This window comes from Bos indicus, chromosome 22, assembly GCF_029378745.1.
Source record: "Bos indicus isolate NIAB-ARS_2022 breed Sahiwal x Tharparkar chromosome 22, NIAB-ARS_B.indTharparkar_mat_pri_1.0, whole genome shotgun sequence".
NCBI lineage: Eukaryota > Metazoa > Chordata > Mammalia > Artiodactyla > Bovidae > Bos > Bos indicus.
In genome coordinates, this window is record NC_091781.1 from 37,887,114 (window position 1) to 37,909,302 (window position 22,189).

A 22,189-nucleotide genomic window follows, 5' to 3' on the forward strand; every position below is an offset into this window, starting at 1 on the left:
TCATTTGATTAGGGCCAGCCTTCCCATTACACAGAACTATTGGGATTATGCTGTTTATCCAGCATTACATCTCCCATCGTCCTGAGCAGGGGTCAGGCACACAGTATGTGCTCCATAAATATCTGTTCAGTGACTGAATGAACAGGTCTAAGAGCCATAGGCCTGGAGAAGGATGCTGTTCAACCCAGTTTGTTCACGGGAAACCTGAGGCTCACCTCCTTTTCAACCTTCCCACCTTTGATCTCAGATTTCCTAGACTTTAATTCTCCACCCACCTACACACTTTAGGTTAGTCATTTGCTGCTTTCCTTCCTCAGGATCTGGCTTGAAACTTTTCTGACTCAGCTTCCACACAGCATCAGTTGGGGTTCTTCCCGGCAAGAAGCAGAAGCTGACTGTGGCTGATTAAACAGAAAACAAGTTCATTAAAGGATAGCAGGTAGCTCACAGAATTATTGGGACGTTTAGAGAACTGGGCTTAAAGCCAAATTTCTAGGAATGATGTCCCAAATCATGTTCCAGAACTAGCCTGATGAGAAGAACGCTGCTTCCTCTAGCACCAGTACTAAGGAATGAGCTACTTTCAACACTGCAGCCTCATTACAGATGTGACGCACATGGCAGGCACTCAGCCCTGCCAGCCCTGCTCTCAACACCAGGGAGCTCTCTGTTTCCCCTCATCAGCTAAGCAGATTCCACAGTAAGCCTTTTCCCTCTGATTGCTCATTTCTGAATTACAGTCTAGAGAGGGTGAACGTGCTTGGTGGAGAGTTGTTATATGTTTCTGTATTCTTGTTGCACAGAACCCGCAAGTAGGAAAATCCTGTAAACATAATAGCAAATTTAAAAGATGCTAGACACGCAGAAAACATGACGAATGCCATCTCCCTAAAACAAGGCCAAAATTTCAGCATCTTGTTCAGTCTCTGTTTGATGGTAAGTCTGTTTATTTACTTTGTCCATTACAACTCTACTGACAACACATTAAGAATTTAGCCTACTATGCTAAGATTGACAAGACCTAGCCCCTGAAAGATGTTTTTTAAAGTCAGTTGCAAACTACTCTAGAAATTTCTATTTGAGATAGTAGAATGCAGCATTTCAGAGTACAAACTCTGGAATTCAATGGTTTAAGTATGAAACCCAACTTATTTTATTAACTGCATGACTTTGGTGGACAAAGTATCAGAGGTTATAACAATAAGGACCATGATTTTCTTTTGCAGTATCTAGCCCATATCTGGCAGAGTCTATATTCACTAATTATTTGTTGGATAAATAAGTGCATGAATGAACGACATCTAAATGAATCAGGATGATCAAGGTCAAGTTGGGTTAACAAACAAACTGAAAACCCAGTCGCTTAAAACAAGGAAGTTTTCTTTCTTGCATGTTGCTACCTGTTCACCGAAGGTTAGATAGGGCTGTGCTCTATGTCATCCTTATTCTAGCATTTAACTGAATCAAGTTTCCATCACCTGGAATGATGCTGAAGCACAAAGAAAGAGAGCGTGGTAAATTGTGCATTGGCTCTCAGAGCTTCCACCCATACATAACATGTACCACTTCTCATAATTTATTTACTGAAGTAAATTATGTAAATATACTTAATACCAAGGGAGTAGAACAGCACTTAAAAGGGAAGCTGAAAAATATATGATAAACAGCGAAAATGATGGCCTTGACTTTTCTGGATCTCAGTTTCCTCTTCTGTAAAATAAGGACCAAAAGATGTTGCAAAGAATGAGTGTGAACTTCAGCGAATTCCCATCACCCTGGTCCTTGTTTTACATCTTCATTAGGGGGGTAACACAGCAGAGCCCAGGGATCAATGCCAACACAGAGTCAAAGAGAGGAGGCAACTTGCTGAAACTGAAAGTGGGACTCAGAATGAGTGGATATAATACAGCAAGATATGATCTTGAAGCATCAATCACTGTGCTTTTATTCCCTCCCTTGATTATGTCCATCTGAAGAACCACATTGCCTCAAGGAGAACTGGTGTAGTTACAGCATAAATGTAAAGAGAACAACAACAACAACAAATTGATGTTCAGTGTTTCTGAATTCCAAAATACGTTCTTCAAGCTAACATCAGAAACAATAGCTCTGAAACCATGACTTTTGATATGTAAGGAATGCTATTGAGAGAAGGGCTTTTGAGAATCAAAATGGAAGCCTCTGAGGAATGAAGGAAGGAGATGGGGTTTATGCTGTGACCTTATGTGAACAAAAAAAAGGAAGCTGCAGATTGATTCATCTGTAGGGAGACAGACTAAGGGTCATTCAGCCCCAAGGGGTAGATGAGAGAGTAGAGGGGCTCAGAATTCTAAGGGAGGTTGGCAGAGTCACACAGGAGAGACCCCATGAAGAGAAGTGGGTGGGGTAAGCGGGGAGATTGCAGAGGCTCTCTGTGGGCAGCCAAGGGGAAGTCAAGCCAAAGCCTATGAACTTCCGTGAGTGCATCATGTTGCCTTTCTCAGAAGACCAGCGAGCCAGTTTGCTAAAAATGCCTGTGAATCACTCAATAGAAAGGTACCCTTAGCATGTCCAGTGTCTTTGCTGACCCCAACCCAAGTGGACACCCTCAAATGGACCTGAGGACTCTAACCTTCTGAAAGACAGGTGCTGTTGACAGGAGAGCCCTAATATCTGTAGTTGGCTGGGAAAGTGGAGACACTCACTGTGGATTACAGTTTAGCATCTGAGTACCCCTTCTACCCAAGTGCCTCAGCTGTAAAGAATCTGTTGCCAATGCAGGAACTGCAGGAGACGTGGGTTTGATCCCTGGGTCAGGAAGATTCCCTGGAGGAGGGAATGATAACCCGCTCCTATGTTCTTGCCTGGAGAATCCCATGGTCAGAGGAGTGTGGCAGGCTACAATCCACGGGGTGGCAAAGAGTCGGACGTGACTGAGCAAGGCACCCCTTCTACTCATTCCATTGGTTTTGCTCCTCAACAAGACTAGACTGCAGCACTGGATCTACCTCTCAAAAGAATGATTTATGCATGTGTATTCCTTTTTTTTTTTTTTCTCTTGAGCAAAGGTATTTTTGCAAAATTGTGTAAAATTATCAAGTAAGGCATTTCGTTTGTAAGTTATTAGAGGTGACAAGTAAGTAACAGCTAACACATTGAGCACTAACCGTACATCAGGCCCTATTAAGCACTTTCAGTGGAATATCTTACAATAGTATTATCTCCACTTTACAGATGAGAAAACTGAAGTCAAGAGAGCTAACTGCCAAACTGGCAGCTGGGATGATCTAAACTCAAACAATCTGACCTCAGCATCCAGAGGCTTGAGCACTAGATGACCACCACCTCTCTACCTATAGGGGTAAACTGCTCATCATTTTTGTTACCTTTCATTCACCCAAGCATTTTTTTGAGAGTTTATTGTAAATTATACCTTCTAATAATCACATGGATAAAGAAACCACCCAGACATAGCATTACTACTCATGAGCCACCCTAGTCTGTGCGGCAATAGGTGATTGCTGCTGCAGCTGTGAACAGTTCTGGTGAGCTCCATGGAAAGCCAAGATGCAACAGAGACAACTTTGTGTAAGCTTGACCACCAGGGACATGTGTAACTCTTAATAAGTAAATAAATCATTTAAACTGCCAGTGCTCAGTCCTCCAATTTTAAGATCCTGGGACTAGGAACAGATGAACTGAGTCTAGATATAGCCTACTCCAAGGAAACACAGAGGCAAACTAACATTCCTTGGACTCTCAATTATTCAACAAGGACTGATCTTTAACAATTTATAGGCACCAACCATTTCTACCAGCAGTAAAAATATCTAGACTGGAACTTCTGTGTTGGTCCTGACATTTAATTGTTGTAGAGTTCAAAGCAGAGCACTAAAGCTAACAGAACACACTACCCCTCTATAGAGGAACTTGGCACCAACTTGAAGAAAGGAGAATTCTGTTATTCTAATGAGACCTGCTTATGAGATTACCCAGTTCCAAATTCTACACTCAATAAAGCTTTCCTTTTCTTCTCTGGTTTTTGTATCCTTGTTTCTTTTTGCCTCACCATCTACCTGCCTTGCACATCTGTCTTCCTTTTCTCTTTGAGAGGCAGCAGAATGCTCTGAAAAGAGAACAAGTGCCAGGCTGGGCTCTGGCCTGTCCAAGAGGAAAGACCTAAGCCACATAAAGCTAAATCATGGTCAATCCCAGGTTCTGAATCCATCACACACTGTCTGCCTCCTTGAGTTGCTTGGAAGATTAAAGATAACATATCCCCTGCAACTGGCAGGGTGAGGAATAAAAATGAAGCACCTAGAAAAGTACCTGGCACAGGTAAAGTACTAGATACCTAATTCTTTCCGTAAAATAATTGATTTTGTCCCTCCTTTTTCTCCTTCTCATCCTAAACATATGTTTTCTCCACAGCAAAAGGAATAAATCTCACTGAAAACACAAGGATATTGGTCCTGACAAGTACAGAGTACTGGTAGTAAAAAAAAAAAAAATACACTATTAACCCATATACCTCAAGATTCAGATGTTATATGAATCCCATTATTGGTTTCCATTTATTTCCAGCAAGGACATGAGTTCTGGAGTCAAACTGCCAGCGCCTAAACCCCAGCCCTGCCACCTAACTTCGTTATTATTGCTGAATTTGGCACATCAAAATGTTCCCCAGTAACACAGGATTCAAGCTATAGTGAACCAAGTTTTGCAGTTTCTGTTACTCAAAGCTGTCTTCAAATTCCATTTATTGTTTTCTATCCCTCAGCGCTAGCCACCCCCATCTTCTACCCAGCATCTCACAGGAAGGAACGACCTAACCACTCTCCCTGCTGACAATCTTGGTCTTACCAAACCACTCAGCCTGAAAGAGCCTCCTCAAAGGTTAATCCAATCTCTTCACTCTTGCTGAACACCCTTTATCTGCTTCTGATTGCTCTGGAGAAAAACTCCTGGCTTTCACAGGGTCCTGAACTTATCTGAATTGAACACTAAACAAAACCTCCTCCATCCTTTACGATCTAGCCTTACAGAACTGTTTTCACTTCCTTGGGTGGGTACCACTTTCTTGCCTTCAGGGCTCTGCATCAGATGTTCACTCTTGCCCCTTGAATTTGGTACCACCTTCCTATCAGTCAATAGTTCATTTCTTCCCAGAATGTTTCCTTAATCCTTGTTGCATATCATCCATGTGATAGATAGTTTCAGGTATTTCTTCTGGTAGACTACTGATTGTACCCACTGTTTTCTGAAGACCTCCCATAGATGGTCATGGACAGGGTCTGAGTGTCTCTTCTTCATCACTGTATGTCAGCACATTTCTCAACTGGTAGAGGTGAGGGGTCACCCACACTGCAGTAGCTGTAGTAGAGAGCCACTAATACCAATGCCGATATGTCCTTTTCTTAGGGAAGTTACCAAATAACGTGTGGATTACTGCCTACTCCTCTTTCTTGATATGTGACACCTGGTAGGTCTGCAGCAAATATTTGTTGAACAAACAACTAAATAAATGCTAGGATGTTTGTCAACACTGCTCACTAGTAATTTGTGACTCCAAGAAATTAGAGCAATGCCTCTCCCTTCTGCAGATTTTTTAATTCTGGCTTGAGAAGACAGATTAATCTTGCCTTACCCCCAAGGTTTATATGAAATGTGTTAAATACATAAAGCAGATGCTCTATTTAAAAGAATCAAGTGACTTTTTTTTTTAATTAAAAGGAGGGCTCCTTCAATATTAAAAAAATAAAATAAATATAAATATCTGCTTTACATACTGATACTCCAAATTGTGACTTAAAAAAAAACACTAAAAATAAATTAATTAAATAAAAATGTCTTATGAAGCAAATGATCATAGAAGTTATTGCAGAACCAGAGTCCCTGTAGTACATAAAAAGCATGTAATTAAAATACCATTAAAATGATAGGTTTATAAAATCTGTGATATGACCCAGTTCTAAGAAAAATCAGAAAGATACAGTCTAAAACATTCCAATGAAACCCTGAGGCAGAGATTTAAGATAATTGGTTTTCTTTTAAATATGAGATTCTGTCTCAAAAACTATTTTTCATGATTTTCCTCAATATATCCCATATACTTCATGTGTGACTATTATCATTGTTACAGTCCTTTGTTAAGACATCTATTTTACTATAATGCTATTCACTGTAATTTCCTTAGTAACAGGCTGCTCTCTTTTTCTCTTAAAAACTATTAAAATGTCATTCACATTGTATTCTCGATGTGGATCCAGCTATTCCCAATAGCTATTCAAAAAACATAATCACCATAATTACTGTTGACATCTAATTAACATTCAGCTTCCTTTCTACAGCATCTACAGCTGGACAAACCATCTATTCCAGGATAAAAACTAATTCTCGGTTGCTTTTTCTTTAAAAAATAAAACAAACCAGGATGCTAAGCACCTGGGCTCAGTGTTTTTGTTCTCTCTGTAAATGGTGGTTGGAGTGAGGACAGCTATCATGAACACCTTTCTAAATATTACCAACTGATAAATTGGACCTGGGCATAAGAAATTAAACCCATCCAATGGGTTAAGGGATGGCTGATGTTAAGCTGCAATGTGAGAGTTGTGCTTGATTTAGAATGACTCCCAGAGTTTGCTAACGTGCGGTCTCTTGATGAGGCCTCCATTGATCACCTCCTATCTGGCTTACTTCACCCCTTGCCACCCTCTTTGTTCTCTCTTCATGATCCACCTGGACTCCTTCCAGGTTCTAACATCCTGTTGTCTCTCTCCTCTGGGATATCAACCATGCTACTCCTCTGTCTTCCTCCATTAGTGTGATGGCTCAAGGTGTAGAACTTTCAGTTTTATATCCGGGCTCTCCATACCACGAGCAGTATCACCTTGAGCAAGTTAGCTGAGCCTCCGGGGTACCCATTTGGCTTTTTCATTTGTTAAATGGCAGTGGTACCCAACAAAGGTACCCACTTCATGGGGTTATTGTGACGACTGAGTGAGTTAATAGCTACATTCTAGAACATACATATAGCTGTTTACTGTTTTAGTCTTTCCTCCTGGCCAGAGCCTGCTGGTCTCAGATCTCAGGCCATTTTTCCTTCATATTATGATATAGTTTAGGTCTCCAAGCTCTGTGCTCACTCCCACAGCTCCCTGTATTTCCATATGTGCATTACCATTGTTACCAAAACCCAAGTCCAGGTGCCTGACTCACAGTGAGGCCAAATGATACCAAAACACTGGAGTTTGGGACACAGGTGTATTGAGGACCACCCAAGGAGATGGGTGACTCATGCCTTAAAAGCCTCAAACTCCCCCAAAGCTTTCAGCAAAGCCCTTTTTCTAGGAAAGGTGAGGGAGGGGAGTGGTGAGTTGTTGCAAATTCTGGTGTCAGAGCCTTTGTTCTTGAGGTCATGGTCAGATAACAATATTCCTGTAAATCTCCAACAAACGAATGTTATTCTCTGTTCTGACAAGAGAAGGAAAGACCCTTCAGGTACAGTTTTCACCCTCTGAGCTCCCGGTCCTGGCTGAGAGGAGGTAAGTCTCAACTGGCTCTCCCTCAAGGCCAGGTCCCCAGGCCTCGCCCAGCTGAGAGAGCCAGAAGGCAACCCAACTGCCCTCAGGCTGCCTGAACAGTGGGTCAAGGCGGGACCAGGTCCCACAGGCTCTGACCCAAGCAGATGGCCACTGCCATTAGGTCCCAGAGGTGGGGATGGGGGAGAGGTCCACCATCGCCTCAAGGCCTGGGCCCGGTCAGTGAGCGGCCTTGAGCCGGGCTCTGGAGCCCTGCAGGACACAGCCCCCAACCTGTTCACTAGGCTCCCCAGCTCACCCGCCAGCTTAAGGCCAGGGGACAGGCTGCAGGGCTTTGAGGACAAGGCCGGAATCTGCCTCTTACCTTGCTCTCCACCTGAGGACCACCACTCTGACAGGTGGCTTAATGCCCTCACTGACAGTTGTGCCTTGACAGCTGGTTGCTTGTGGGCGGGGCCTACTGCTGTGCCGACCAGTGGCTGAGTGGGACCTGCTGCCTGGTAATAACGGTGCAGGGTAAAAGTGCACGGTGACGGCAGTGTATTTGGTTGCACACCGTTACACCATCATGCTTGTAATGACTACGTCAGGTATCCTACGCTTTACTCACACATACAAAACATACTGTTTGAGCTGCCACTGAGTGCCAGTAACAGAGGGATACAGCAATGAATGAAACAGATCCTTGCTCCAATGGGGCTCACACTTTGATGAGTGTTTGGAAGTAGGAAATAAGTACATGCTCAAACTAAGAAACAAATTTAGAGCTTAAATATTACAGGAAAAAATGCAACACTATAATGGTGGCTCAGATGGTAAAGAATCTGCCTGCAGTGCTGGAAACCTGGGTTCAATCCCTGGGTCGGGAAGATATCCTGAAGAAGGGAATGGCTACCTACTCCAGTATTCTTGCCTGGAAATTCCATGGATACAGTTCACAGGGTCTCAAGGAGCTGGATATGACTGAGTGACTAACATGTTCAGTTTCGTAATGAAATAAGGCATGATTGAGCAGGAAGCACTATTTTTAGTTGGGTGGTCTTTTAAAAAGTGACATTTCAACTGAGCCCTGTTTAATCAAAAAGAGTCAGCCATATGCATATCTGTGGGAAAGAGAGCTCCAGACAAAGGGAACAGCTAGCAAAGGTGGGACTGAAGGTGGGACTGACCTAAGACTTGTGACCCTACTTCCCTTTCCTTCAGTGAATGTACAAGCAGCCACCCCACCTGCTTCTGATGTCTTGAAGTCATCAGATAGGAGGGTGCCTCCCCCACTACACCTACAAACAGACTGCCCTTTGTCCTGTTAAGGGGAACCTGCCAGAGGAGTTAATGCAAAAAAAAAAAAAAAAAATGAGGACTGGCCAGAGTTTATAGAATCCATCAGGTCTCTGATCATCACGGACAGAAGTATTACAAAATTCTTTTTTTTTTGAGATGGGAACTGGAACTCATATTGGAATTTGATCCTGTGATTTTTATCATTGAGGGCAGTGATTTTTCAACTGAAGTATATTCTGTACCCTTTAAACACCCCAGGAAACTTGACAGTGTGTGAAGACATGTTTGACTGTCACAACTTGATGGTGAGCACTACTGGTGTCAGTAAGTTGCTAACCATCTCATGATGTACAGTTTGCCAACCGCCCCCCCACAACAAAGAATTATCCAGCCCCAAATGGCTGGATGGCATCACTGACTCGATGGACATGAGTCTCAGTGAACTCTGGGAGTTGGTGATGGACAGAGAGGCCTGGTGTGCTGCGATTCATGGGGTCGCAAAGAGTCGGACGTGACTGAGCGACTGATCTGATCTGAAATGCCAATATTACCTGACCTAAACGATGGTCTTCTTCAAACCTCTTTCCCTGCTTCCAACTGCACTTTTAACTAGGACAGTACTGGTCTCTTCCTCTGCAACAGTCCTCTTCCTTCACCAGCTGACACACTTCAACATATGAAATTAAGGGTAAACAGCAGGGGCCTCAAGAGAGTAATGTGTGTCTCTGAGGATGAGCAGATTGGAGAATATCGTGTTCTCTGGCATCTCCTTTGCCAAGGATACTACTTTCTTTATCTCCTACTGACCAAGAATTCACCGCTTTGACAGACTGATCTAGGGGTGGCGAATAGGGCTCACCATGCACTACAACTCTGATCAATTTGTAGTGTCTGTTTGGAGCACCATTTTGATTCTCATAAGGATTCCCATGGCTACATTCAGACTTCCAAAAAAAGTGTAATCCACTAGTGATGTCTGCCATGAATGCAGGCACAGTATCAGGCTTGTGCTATCCCTTCATGAAGGAACAGCTAAGTCTTTACTCTAAGATTGACTTGATCACACAATTTGTAGTGCTCTGGACTAGATGCAGGACTCTCTACATAAAGTTTACAGTTCATACACTCAAACTCCACACCGACAACCTGAGTAAGTCAGTGAGCGGATAATGATGCTTTGTTTCCCCCCAGTCTCTTGCTGTTGTCCTTAAGCCAGCTCAGTTGTTACATGGTGAGAGGTAGCAAGGCCTGAGCACCAACACCCATGATTAGAGCCCCAACACCATGATTAGGCCTCACTTTGGTAAAGTTCCACTTGGTGGTAAACCCCAGGAGCATTATCATCCTTTTCTTCTTACTTCTAATTCACCATAGCAATGGCATGCTCTTACTTAATGGAATGGCTCTTATCAAGCATTTTATTTGATTCCTGGCATGCACTTGAGTGCATGCCTGCAGGCCACTCATCAGAAAATCCAATCATCTTCTTTGTGCTTGCTTTGCTTTTCATTTGTAGCACTCCCTCCCAGACTTCATCATACCTTTATGAGTACATGAATTCCATCTTTCTTTCTTCCTTTATCCATCTGTCTTATATAGGTTTTAAAGCATTGCTAGTTCTATAAACCCGTCTCTCATGCTGGAATCTCTTCTTCATCAGCATCATAATTAAGCCTTCTGTGCGTACTACATCTAGTTCTTGTACCCTGACCTTGCCTCTGCCATTGGTCACCCCACTGCCAATTTTGCTTTCTTCTGAACAAGCTCATCACATCACAAGCTCATCTCATCCATCACAATGTATCACGCCATTCTGTCTTGCTGAAGCTCTTACACACATGGCTCTATTCTTTCTCTTCCGGTCATATAAAGAGCATACTTAAGCCTATTTTTCATGACATTTCCTCCTTTTGTGTTTTTGACTGTTCTGCTTCCACTTCCCTCTCTATAGTATTTTCTTTGGGGGAATTACTCAAATATTTTTTGGGGAATTCCCTTATTCTATTTTAGGGAGCTACCTGTTCTGCATTTTGTTCAACAATGACCTAATCTAGTATCTGCCAGTGGAGCTTTAAAATCTGTCCCTATTTCCCTTGACACACCTATTTTTGAATGATGGAGCTGACTTCTCTTCCCTTTAAGTGGAGGCTAAACTATGTGACTCTTTTCAAAGCAAAGAATGTTACAACAGAGATGGTGCGGATGGTTGCCATGCCCTCCTCCAGCAGATCTTACCAGCCCAGGACTGACTCACGTCTCCTGCACTGCAGGCAGATTCTTTACCTGGTGAGCCGCCTGGGAAGCCCCGGCTCCAAGCCTCAGCAAACAGCAGTGGCAAGACCACTCCCAGATACCTTGTCACCCAACGAAACACCTTCGCTTCTCTTCCTTTGTTAAAGCTTCTTAGAGCTAACCCACCCCACCACATTTTCATGTTCAAGTCCTGAAGGCTTCAGACTGTTCCCTTATTCTATTATTAGAGAATCATAAGCAGAGAGTACTTACAGGGAAAAAAAAAAAAAAACAGGTATGAAACATTTAAATGTTACTGTTTGCCTTTTTGTCAGATTTTGAGTGTTGGTGGTCCCTGAGCTGGAGGGAGAATTCCCACCCGTCACGTATCTTTTCAAACTTAAGACCTGACAGCCTGGAGATTTAACCAGGAGTGTTCTCGGCGGGTTAAGAAAAAAGGATGTTGTCAGCCTGGGAACTGAAGATGTTGGTTGAAAAGAGGCGAAACCTGAACTAATATTGTTTCTGAAAGAGAAGCTGATTTAGGATGTCTCGGGAAAAGGTGATTGAAAACTTCTCCCACGCCCCCTCCCTCTAGACGGGGGATGTTGACTTGCCCACAGAGTTGGTTTTATCATTTTCTTCCTTGGATTTCTATAAAAACCTGTTTAGTCAGAAAGGAAGCTCTCGAAGTTTCATTTTTAGGCTAATAGCTTTTCTTGAAAGAAAGATCTTGAGGAGTCTTGTGATATGATGAATCACTGAACTGAAGGGCAGAGACTCCTGTCATGGAGAAGGCAGGCCAGCCCCAGAATTAATTAATTGGGGATCTGATATCATACAAGGGACTGTCCAATGTGGGGGTATAATCACCCCAATGGGGTAAATATACAGCCAGCAACAGCTGGTCTCTGGGCAGTAGTTCAACCATAGATGGCTGGTTATGCTTGAGTGGTTATTATTAGGTTATTCTTAAGTAATAGCTAACTTTATTAGGCTGCTTACTATGGACGGCACTCTGCTCTCAAAGCTTTCCCTGTTTTCATTTATTAAATCCTTACAAAATTCAAGGAAATTGAGGTAAAGCAAGATTAAAAGACAGAGGGTAGAGCTTTAGATAGATGCAAATGCATTTTTAGGGTTGTAATTACTGAAGCTGTAAAATAGGAGGCATGTTCATCTTTACAATTAAGAAACATTTTTTTTTTTATCCTAAGGGATGATTTTGTATCTACCAAATAAGAAAAAGAGAAAAAAGAAAGAAAAATTGAAGTACGATATCCAATGCAGATGGGCTTTCCAAGTGGCAGTAGTGGTAAAGAACCCGCCCGCCAATGCAAGAGACATGAGACACAGGTTCCATCCCTGGGTCAGGAAGATCCCCTGGAGGAATGCATAGCAACCCACTCCAGCATTCCTGCCTTGGAGAATCCCATGGACAGAGGACCCTGGAGGGCTACAGTCCACGGGATCAGAAAGAGTTGGACACAAATGAAGCGACTTAGCAGCAGCAGCAACAGCATCCATTGCAGATAAAGCTACAGTGATAAAGCATATGCATTAAAGAGATAATGTACATAATATAATGTCGGTACATGTAATACTTGGTATAGATTAAACATACAATACTTGTTATCTATTACTGCTGGTTATTACTACTATTATTTTACATGTAATGGAGAGACAACACTTATGAGCTGGGTGACCTTAAGGGAGCTTGAATAGCCTCTCTGATTCCCTGAATCTCATCACCCTATTTCAAAAATAGGCATCATTATTGTACCTAGCACACAGGGTTGTTGTGTAAAGTACTTAGCACAGTGCCCAATATACAATAAACACTCAATAAGCAGAAGCTAGCCATTTTGTTACTGTTATTACCATCATTGCATATATTTTGCCAGCAGCACTGAAAATGTGTTCCATGCTTCTGGAGGAACACTAGGATAAATTCACATGAAAGTGAAAGTTGCTCAGTCGTGTCCAACTCTTTGTGACCCCATGGACTATACAGTTCACGGAATTCTCCAGGCCAGAATACTGGAATGGGTAGCCTATCCCTTCTCCAGTGGAACTTCCCAACCCTGGAATCGAACCAGGGTCTCCTGAATTGCAGGCGGATTCTTTACCAACTGAGTAAATTCACATACTAAGAGTCATAAAGAGGTTATTTACACTTCTAGAAATTTATTATAAAGAAATAATTCAACAGAGTTAAGAAGCAACAGGAAAATTGCCTTTGGTAGCATCAACTTCAATAATTTTGTGGTTTAGGCAAAGAAGCATGGACCTCCAACCATTCTGAATAACATGGAAACTGGGGCCAGAAGCCAGCATCCAGTATGATTTTCCCCTCAAGCATCAGAAGGGTTAGATAATCAGTAGTCAAGCCCTGAAGCAAGCCTGGTTTAAACCTATTATTACCCACCGTGTGTGGGTTATAATAGCACACTGCTTTTCATAAGGTGGTATAAACTATTAGATCCATATCTTGACAAAGATGCCTATTTAAACTGAAGACTTTTAAAAATAAACTTTGCCCCATAAACATGAGATAACTGCAAACTTTATTTGATGCTAACACTCAGAAGAACTGCTCTAGTGGTTAATATTGTCTTTTGGTTAATGCACTGTTTAAAGCATCGTTATTTAAGACATTTTTATTTCTTTGAACATATTTTTATTCTCTCAGAGCTAAAATACTGGAGCAGTGAATCTGAACAGAATGAGACTTGGTGTTCAGATTTCTTTGGTTAGATCTTGGCAGTGTGGCCTATAGCAATTTAACGTACTTACTGCCCAAGGAATTCTGGGGAGCATTTTCTTTTTAGAATAAAACTGAAAGCCTCTTTTGATCCAAAAAGGTTGAACATGATCATGATTTGCTTTCAAGGTAAGAGGTTTTGCCGTAATGAAAAAAAAAGTAAATTGGGGAGTGGGGGAAGGAGGGAAGGAAGGAAGCAAGGAAGGAAGAAAGAAAGAATCCAGCTACTTATCAGTAAGAAGAAGGATAAAATAAATGGTGGGATATTTGATCCTGTTCAATATCACACAGCTTTCCCAACGAATCATTTAGGTCCATATGTAACAAAACAATAAATGTTCAACACATATTTTTCAGTGATTTATAGTTGAGTCCAGATACAGAACAATGCATACAGAATATCATTTATGCTAAAGACTCCCACTCATACCATTTAGTTTCACAGAGACATATGCATATAGAAAAGCATAAAAAAATGTCTAGAAAAATCAAAATATACTCACTACAGTGCTTGCCTCTGAGGAAGGAGGCCAGATGGGAAGTGGGATGTGAATCAAGAAAAATACCTATGATATTTTAGTATGGCTTTTTTTCCAAGAATAATTCATTCATACATTATTTGTGTTAAGAAAAGTCAATAAAAATAAAATGTTGCTTACTGAGTGACAGCATGAATAAAATGGAGACCTAGCTCATCACCACTTTCCAGGAAGAGTTTCCATTTGGGCTGGATATTATGGCTGAACCATCAGGCACCTAAGGTGTAACTGAATTCCTGGGATGATGATGAATAATACCACTTTCCATTTGTTCAGCACTTTGCAGTTTTCAAAGTACTTACCCAATACATTATCTCCCTGGAGCCTCACAACAGCCTTATAAGGATGCTGCTCCATTCCCTAGACGATGGTCAAGATCACAGACAAAAAAACAAACTTCTAAGATTCCATAAACAGACACACACACTGTGCCATGTCCTCAAGGATCACGAAGACCCTTATTTTAGGGCCTTTCTGTGTATGGACATCCTTCTGGTTGGGCAAATGCAGGATGGAAACTGTAATCTGGAGAGTTTGGGTACAGTGGTGTAACCTGAGAATCTATTTGATTTTTGCCTCTGAAACCAGAGAACAGTAATCTTTTCTGAAAAATTGACTCTTACTGCCTGGAATTAGGAGAAAGCAATGGCACCCCACTCCAGTACTCTTGCCTGGAAAATCCCATGGATGGAGGAGCCTGGTAGGCTGCAGTCCATGGGGTTGCAAAGAGTTGGACACTTACTGAGCAACTTCACTTTCACTTTTCACTTTCATGCATTGGAGAAGGAAATGGCAACCCACTCCAGTGTTCTTACCTGGAGAATCCCAGGGATGGCAGAGCCTGGTGGACTGCCGTCTATGGGGTCGCACAGAGTCGGACACGACTGAAGTGACTTAGCAGCAGAAGCAGCAGCAGCAGCCTGGAATTAGGTAATCTAATATTCCACTCTGAGTATACTAATGTAAGACCTTGAAGAAGGGACCTGTGGTACCATTACTGGGACTGATTCTGTATCTTTTCTTCTCCATGATAAACTTATCATTACACATATATTAATTATTGATGGTGCATTTTAGTTAGGCAGTACAGTCACTAGTCCTAATGGAGCTGGAGATGACTGATAACATGAGTTCACACTTACAAGGCTCTGCTCATCACTCACATCTGATACAAAGCACCACAGACTGAGAAAGGGTAATACACGTGGTCCTCAAGGACTACAGAAGTTGGGAACACCTGAATTATTATTAATATTTTGCTTTTGCTATTTTCCAGCCATGAGACTTTGGGTACATAAACTTTCTTTTATAAGTTTCAGTTTCCTCATCTGTAGTTCAAGCAGACTCTACGACTCTGATCCCATTCATCTGGGTTCCCATCTCAGCTCTGCCACTAATCTCCCTGTGATTGCCACTAAGTCACTTATTTGTCTAACTTTTCTCATCTTTATGAGAGGTAATAACACCTCATAAGGTTGTTGTGAGAATTAAGCCAGTTTGCATATATACACACACACAGATATATATCTGGGTCAGGAAGATCCCCTGGAGGACAGTGCGGCAACTTACCCCAGTATTCTTGCCTGAAGAACCCATGGACAGACGAGCCTGGTGGACAGCAGCCTATAGCATCACGAAGAGTCAGACACAACTGAAGAGACAGCACACATGCACACGTCGATATGTATATAGTATCAGTTCAGTTCAGTCGCTCAGTCGTGTCCAAGTCTTTGTGACCCCATGAATCGCAGCACGCCAGGCCTCCCTGTCCATCACCAACTCCTGGAGTTCACTCAGACTCACGTCCATCGAGTCAGTGATGCCATCCAGCCATCTCATCCTCTGTTGTCCCCTTCTCCTCCTGCCCCCAATCCCTCCCATGTATATAGTATATGTGGCACATAAATTCTCACAGGAGTTTGAAATTATGATTATTGCCCTATGACTATGAAGCATATAGCAAGTCCTCAATAAATGGTGCTATTGCTACTAACGACCTTCAGAAAGAGAATTTTTCATATTCAGATAAACATGAGGCCAGATTGCTACATTCAGGGAGAGGTGAAAAGTGGTACTCAGCAGAGGTCCATTACTTGAATGACTAAACAGATACAAATGTCCTCAGAAAGCCAAAATAAATGCCTATATGAAATGGTGAGTCATAAAAGTACACTGATGCCAGTTTTATGGACTTCACGTGTCACAGTGAGGCAGAGTCTGCAGTGGCCTACGGTGGGCCCCAGGGAGGGACCAGAAGTGACCGGTGGAAGGTTGGAGCTCTACTGGAGCACTTTCAAGCCTGGCTGGAATGTTCAACAGAGATGGAGAGAAGCCTAGGAAGAGCCACCCTTGATGTTTTCTCCCATAAACAGGCCAAAAGCTTATTGTTAGAAGCAGGTGGGTTGTGATGAAATTCAGTCTATTTTACTTTTAATGTTCAAAAAGTATTGAGGACTTAGTATGGCCCAGTACTATCCGTGGCACTAAGCATATACCTGGTAGCTAGCAGATATGATTCCTGGCTCCACAGGCTGAGAGGCTAAGGGAAACATGAGACAGAGGGCAAAGGACTGGAGGAACACAGTAAGCTGTGGAGGCACCAGGAAACCCAGGGAGGACACAACTTTCCAGGAGGAGAAAGGCATGGTGAGTAACTGGGAGGAGTTACAGGTGAGTGCTCCAGGCAGAGAGCACTGTGAGAGAAGGCACTGGGGAGAGGCGCTTTTTTAAGAGAATTTACGAAAAAACATCAGGCTGGAGCCAGAGAATCACTAGGGATATATGAAGGGATGAGGACTCTGTGGGCTAGGGTATTAAGACATTTTGCCCCGGTTCACACATGGGATGTTTGCCACGATTGTGGGACCACAACACTGCTCTATCTCCTCACACGTGGTGCTGCTGGCCTTGTATTCCCAGTGATACATGTCCTCAGAAAGCAATCACCGTATTCTCTTTCAGGGAGCAGCCCAGATCCCTTTCTTTTAGGTACACAGTCACATTTGTCTCTAACCTTTCAGTTACATCAAAACCCATCACACTTGAATTTCATAGTCATTCATCCCTTTCCGGGTTTCCTGTCTTTGAGGTATTTAACAGCCACTTGGGTACCATTTGGAGAATGTATTCTTGCTACTCTGATTTGTCAAATGCACCATCAAGAGAAAGGCCTGATTGAAATTCTATCCAGTTCTGTTCAATCTTTTCACTAAGATTCAAAATTGGGTTGCAAAACATATTTGTTGATCACAATCTTTAGAGACAGAACTATTTCCCTGTTGCCAATTTGTGTGCAGAGTGGAAAATGCTTAGATGTCACAGCCTTCTCTCTTCATGGTGCTGGGACAGCATTAACTATCCTGTGAAAAGATGGAAGTCATTAGTGCTTAGTCCAGTTTAAAGGCTTTCATAGGTTCCTAATGGAAAATGAGATAATACTGTGGAAACAGCATACAGCCCAGAGTGTGCTTGCCATTAACTGTAATGATAGTTCTTAATTAGTGAGCACCCACTATGTTCCAAAGAGCTTTTATATACATATCAACAACTATCATAACACCAATCCTGCCAAGTCAGAATTATCAGCCCAATTTTATATATATGAACAGTGTGGTGGGGGAGGGGGGTGGCGGCTGGAAGAATGGAAGCAATTTGCCAAATAAAAGTGGCAAAGGTGGGATTTTTTCACTTTGGCCTGAAAGGGTGGTAGATGTCAGGTACTTTTATCTGACTGGCATTCATATACTCCTTTTTGTTTCGTGGACATCACGTTGACTTTCCTTTGGGAATCATCCCTCCTGAATTCTCAATCCACATGGTTCCAGAGGGGCTGATGGGATGTCCTGGCTGCAGGGTGGCATACTGCACCTACCTGGCCAATGAGTATTCCCTACCCTCCAAGCTCTGTGGTTGGCTCAGAATTGGACACCTGACTGAAGTGAGCCAGCGTGCAGCTCGCTCACCCAACTTGCAGCCCTTCAGGGATGGCTTTAGATGTAGAGGGAAGCCCTGCCCAGAGTCCTTTCCCTCTCCCTAGGACGACACACATCCAATAGCTGACTACTGACGGGAACAGACCTGAAGGGTCATTCTGTTCTCAGGTCTCTTGCAGGCTCAGTTGAAGTCTTTCTCTCGACACTGTGGCTCACCTTCTTCCTCTGCCCCATTCTACTTCCTCCCCACAAGCATGGACCCAAGTCCTCTCTGACGTACTGAGTACTACTAGTCTCTGACTCAGGGTCAGCTTTCTAGGAAACCTAACCTTTCACACAAAGCAGTATATCTCCAAGCTGCCTCTCTCCTCTCAACCATTCACACCCCACAGCTGCTTCCATACCTCTTATTTCAAACCCCAAGCTCAGGTAGTCTTGTCCCCGCCCCTTTCTTCCTGTTTTTCCTGCTCCTCCTTCTGGCCCAGCTCTTTGATAAACCTGGCCTCTTTGATTATGACTGTGTTCCTATATTCCTTCCCACTCTGTCTTTCTCTACTTATACTCCAATTCTGAAGCTGGGCTGATAACAGGACTCTTTAGCTGGATGAGACAGACTTAGGAGAACGCACTAACACTAACAGTTGATCTAACCACACAGGATCATGGCAATGCTAAAGTTCTCTTAACATAGTAGTAAACTTAAGTCTGGAAAAAAGGTGGGGGCTGCAGTGAATGATGGCATTTAGAGATCATGAAGTTGAACTTGTCAACAGAAAATCCTAAAGGTTAAGAGATGTGAAGCCCACCTATGAGAAGATCACATATTTTGTACCCTTCCTTCTAAATGTTTTGTTAACACAACTGTGGGGGGGAAATAAATGTGTATAATATCATATATGAAAAAAAAAAAACAGTGATTGAAAAAAAGTCATTTACTTGGATACGAGGAAGGACATGTATATAATGAATATTGTAAAGGTGGTATGCTTGCATGCTCAAGTTGCTTCAGTCATGTCCGACTCTTATAACCCCACACACTGTAGCCTACCAGGCTCCTCTGTTCATGGAATTCTCCAGGCAAGAACATTGGAGTGGGTTGCCGCTCCCTTCTCCAGGGAATATTTCTGACTGAGGGGTTGAACCTGGCTTTCCCGCATTGCAGGCAGATTCCTTACTGTCTGAGCCACCAGGGAAGCCCTAAAGGTGGTATGCAGATAACTAAATGGGAGGAACCCTTTCTTATGGGGTTGGGGTGGGAGGGCTGTTATGAGGATTGGGTCAAATCATTATGTGAGCATAACGCTGTGTATGAGTGGCAGCCATCTGCTGACTTCTATGAAATACTGCATGATCTATTAAAGGACAGTCCCCATTTAGAGAGGTGGCAGTTTTCCTAAAAGGACTCTCAGGCCAAATACAACCTGACCCCAGAGAAGTGGGAGTCTTGAAGGACAAGATCATTTGTTTTGAAAAATCCTAATTATCTGGAAAGAAGAGCAGAGGCCAGTGGCAGGGTCCCCGCTGTCTTGTCGAGGTTCTCCTGTGGCCCGAGGCTCACCATTGGCCATGGACGCAGACGGCAAGCTATCCTCCATGGCACAGCTGATGTGCTGAACTTGGGCAGACCCATGCTGTGTTCCACAAGCCCAGCCCCCAGCGCCCAGCAGGTTGACCGTGGCTGGCTGGCTGCTGCATCCCTTAAGGCTGAGCCCAGGTCAGTCACCCAGAATGGAGGCTCACTGGAGCACAGTGAGTCACAGTCGGATTTGCATGTTAAGAAAAAAAAAGAGAAAAAGGAAGTAAATATAATCCAATTCTGCTCTTACTCTCATAGAAGATAATTACAACCAAACAAGAAAATGAAACGTCAAAGTGCCAGGCTATATTATAATTAAACAAACACAAAGCAGGTTTCAGGGACATTAAGGATGCCATCGAAAAGATTCAAACAAAGCCTGTTAACGAGGAAGGCAGACACCTTGTCATGACTCTAGAACTCAGCACTGCCCCATGCCTTCTAAGATGGCAGGCCACAATGGAACACGTGGACTCCTACCGGAGAGGAGAAGTTGCTTTCTTTATTTTGGGGGTGAGATAATCGGGCTCAGTAGCTAAGGTGGAAGCCAAGGCGTCAATTAAACCAGGGTTCAAATGCCATTCAGTCCCTCAGCAGAGGCATACTCTGTGACTTCACTTCTTATCTATAAAATATGGATTAATAACAGGTTTTGAGAAACGTGGGGAGCCACCCACCATGGAGCTTCATTTGTAATATGTACTCTCCATGTGCTAGCTGTATGCCACCACAATAATTAGTATAGACCATAGACGTGATGAATTATAGGGACCCCAGAGGTGTTGAACAAGATGAAATAAAGGTGAATGATCTAGCTAGTCCCAAGATGTAACTTGGCGTTCATCTTCTATGATGTTGCCATGGCTAACTTTTGGCCTTGGGTCTCTCAGCTTTGATAGTCTATGTAAGACTTTCAGCTCTATGAGGTTAAGAACCGTATTTGCTTTTTCTCCAGAGTTATTTTTACTTACATATATACCATGTGCTTCAAAGGAGTCATTGACTGACTCCCTACTTAAAAGAGCATTAACCAGCTAATCACCTGTATTTCCCCAAAATTGCAATAGAGGGTTTTCTTCTACTTGGCCTCATAGAAAGTCTAACCACATACTCCCAGTTCTCAACCACTATCTCATTTGAAAACATTTTCTAGATAATTTTTGGAAAAATATAAATTAGTGGCAGCAGAGAGGAGAGCTAGAGGTGTTATCAATGTTATTGGCCAGATTATCCATTTATGTTTCTTCATTGGGAAGAGAGGAGTTTGAAAAGACTCTTCCAGTTTACTGAGTGACTTCATTTCCATACTTCCATTTGATTTTTTAAAAAAAATTCTCAGAGTTTAAACGAATCATCTTCAAACTGTGGGGCACATTCTTAGAATGAAAAGTACTGTCTGAAGCACTTTAACAGCATTGTCATTGAGGATTTTAAATAGCTCAGTTGGAATTCCATCACCTCCACTAGCATTGTTCGTAGTAATGCTTCCCAAAACAGTGTGGTACAAACAAAAAAAAAATTGATTTGATTTGAGAAAAAAACTTGGTTTGAAAGAATAACAGTGAAACATGTATATTGCCATATGTGAAATAGATGACCAGTTCAAGATCGATGCATGAAACAGGGCACTCAAAGCCAGTGCACTGGGACAACTCGGAGGGATGGGATGAGGAGGGAGGTGGAGACACTTGTACACCCATGGCTGATTCATGTTAATGTATGGCAAAAACCATCACAATACTGTAAAGCAATTAGCCTTCAATTAAAATAAATACATTTATATTAAGAACTTACATAATGCTTAGTTATAATTATTGTCATAGTTGTATTTCACCATACTACTCTTTACTTTTATATTATTTCATGTTTTTTATTTTAATACATTTATTTTTAAAAGAAACCTTCTCTTACTATCGTAATTAAAAACTTGTATCTTATAACCTAAGTGGAAGCCATTTGTGAAAAACAAACATTTTATTAAACTTTAGTAAAACTGTACCGCAAGCTCTCTACTAAACTGTCATAGAGGAGAAAGACGGATCTTCCCTGGTGGCTCAGTGGTAAAGAATCTTCCTGTAGTATAGGAAATGCAGGTTCAATCCCTGGGTCGGGAAGATCCCCTGAAGGAGAAAATGGCAGCCCACTCCAGTATTCTTGCCTGGGAAATACCACGGACAGAGGTGCCTGGTGGGCTACAGTCCATGGGGTCACAAAGAGTCGGATACAACTGAGTGACTGAGAATGAACATATGCATGAGAGGAGAAAGACAAGAAGCCAAGACGTGCCTCCGGCTCTTGCAGGGGGGAGGGTTGTCCCTACAGACAGCAGAGAGTCCTCCTAGAGT

At 42.6% G+C, this 22,189-nt stretch overlaps 1 protein-coding gene across 2 annotated transcripts in view; it reads right to left on the bottom strand.

Moving 5' to 3' along the window:
* SYNPR (synaptoporin) overlaps positions 1–22,189 on the bottom strand; it is a 300,659-nt gene that overhangs the window by 206,501 nt on the left and 71,969 nt on the right. The window lies entirely within an intron of this gene.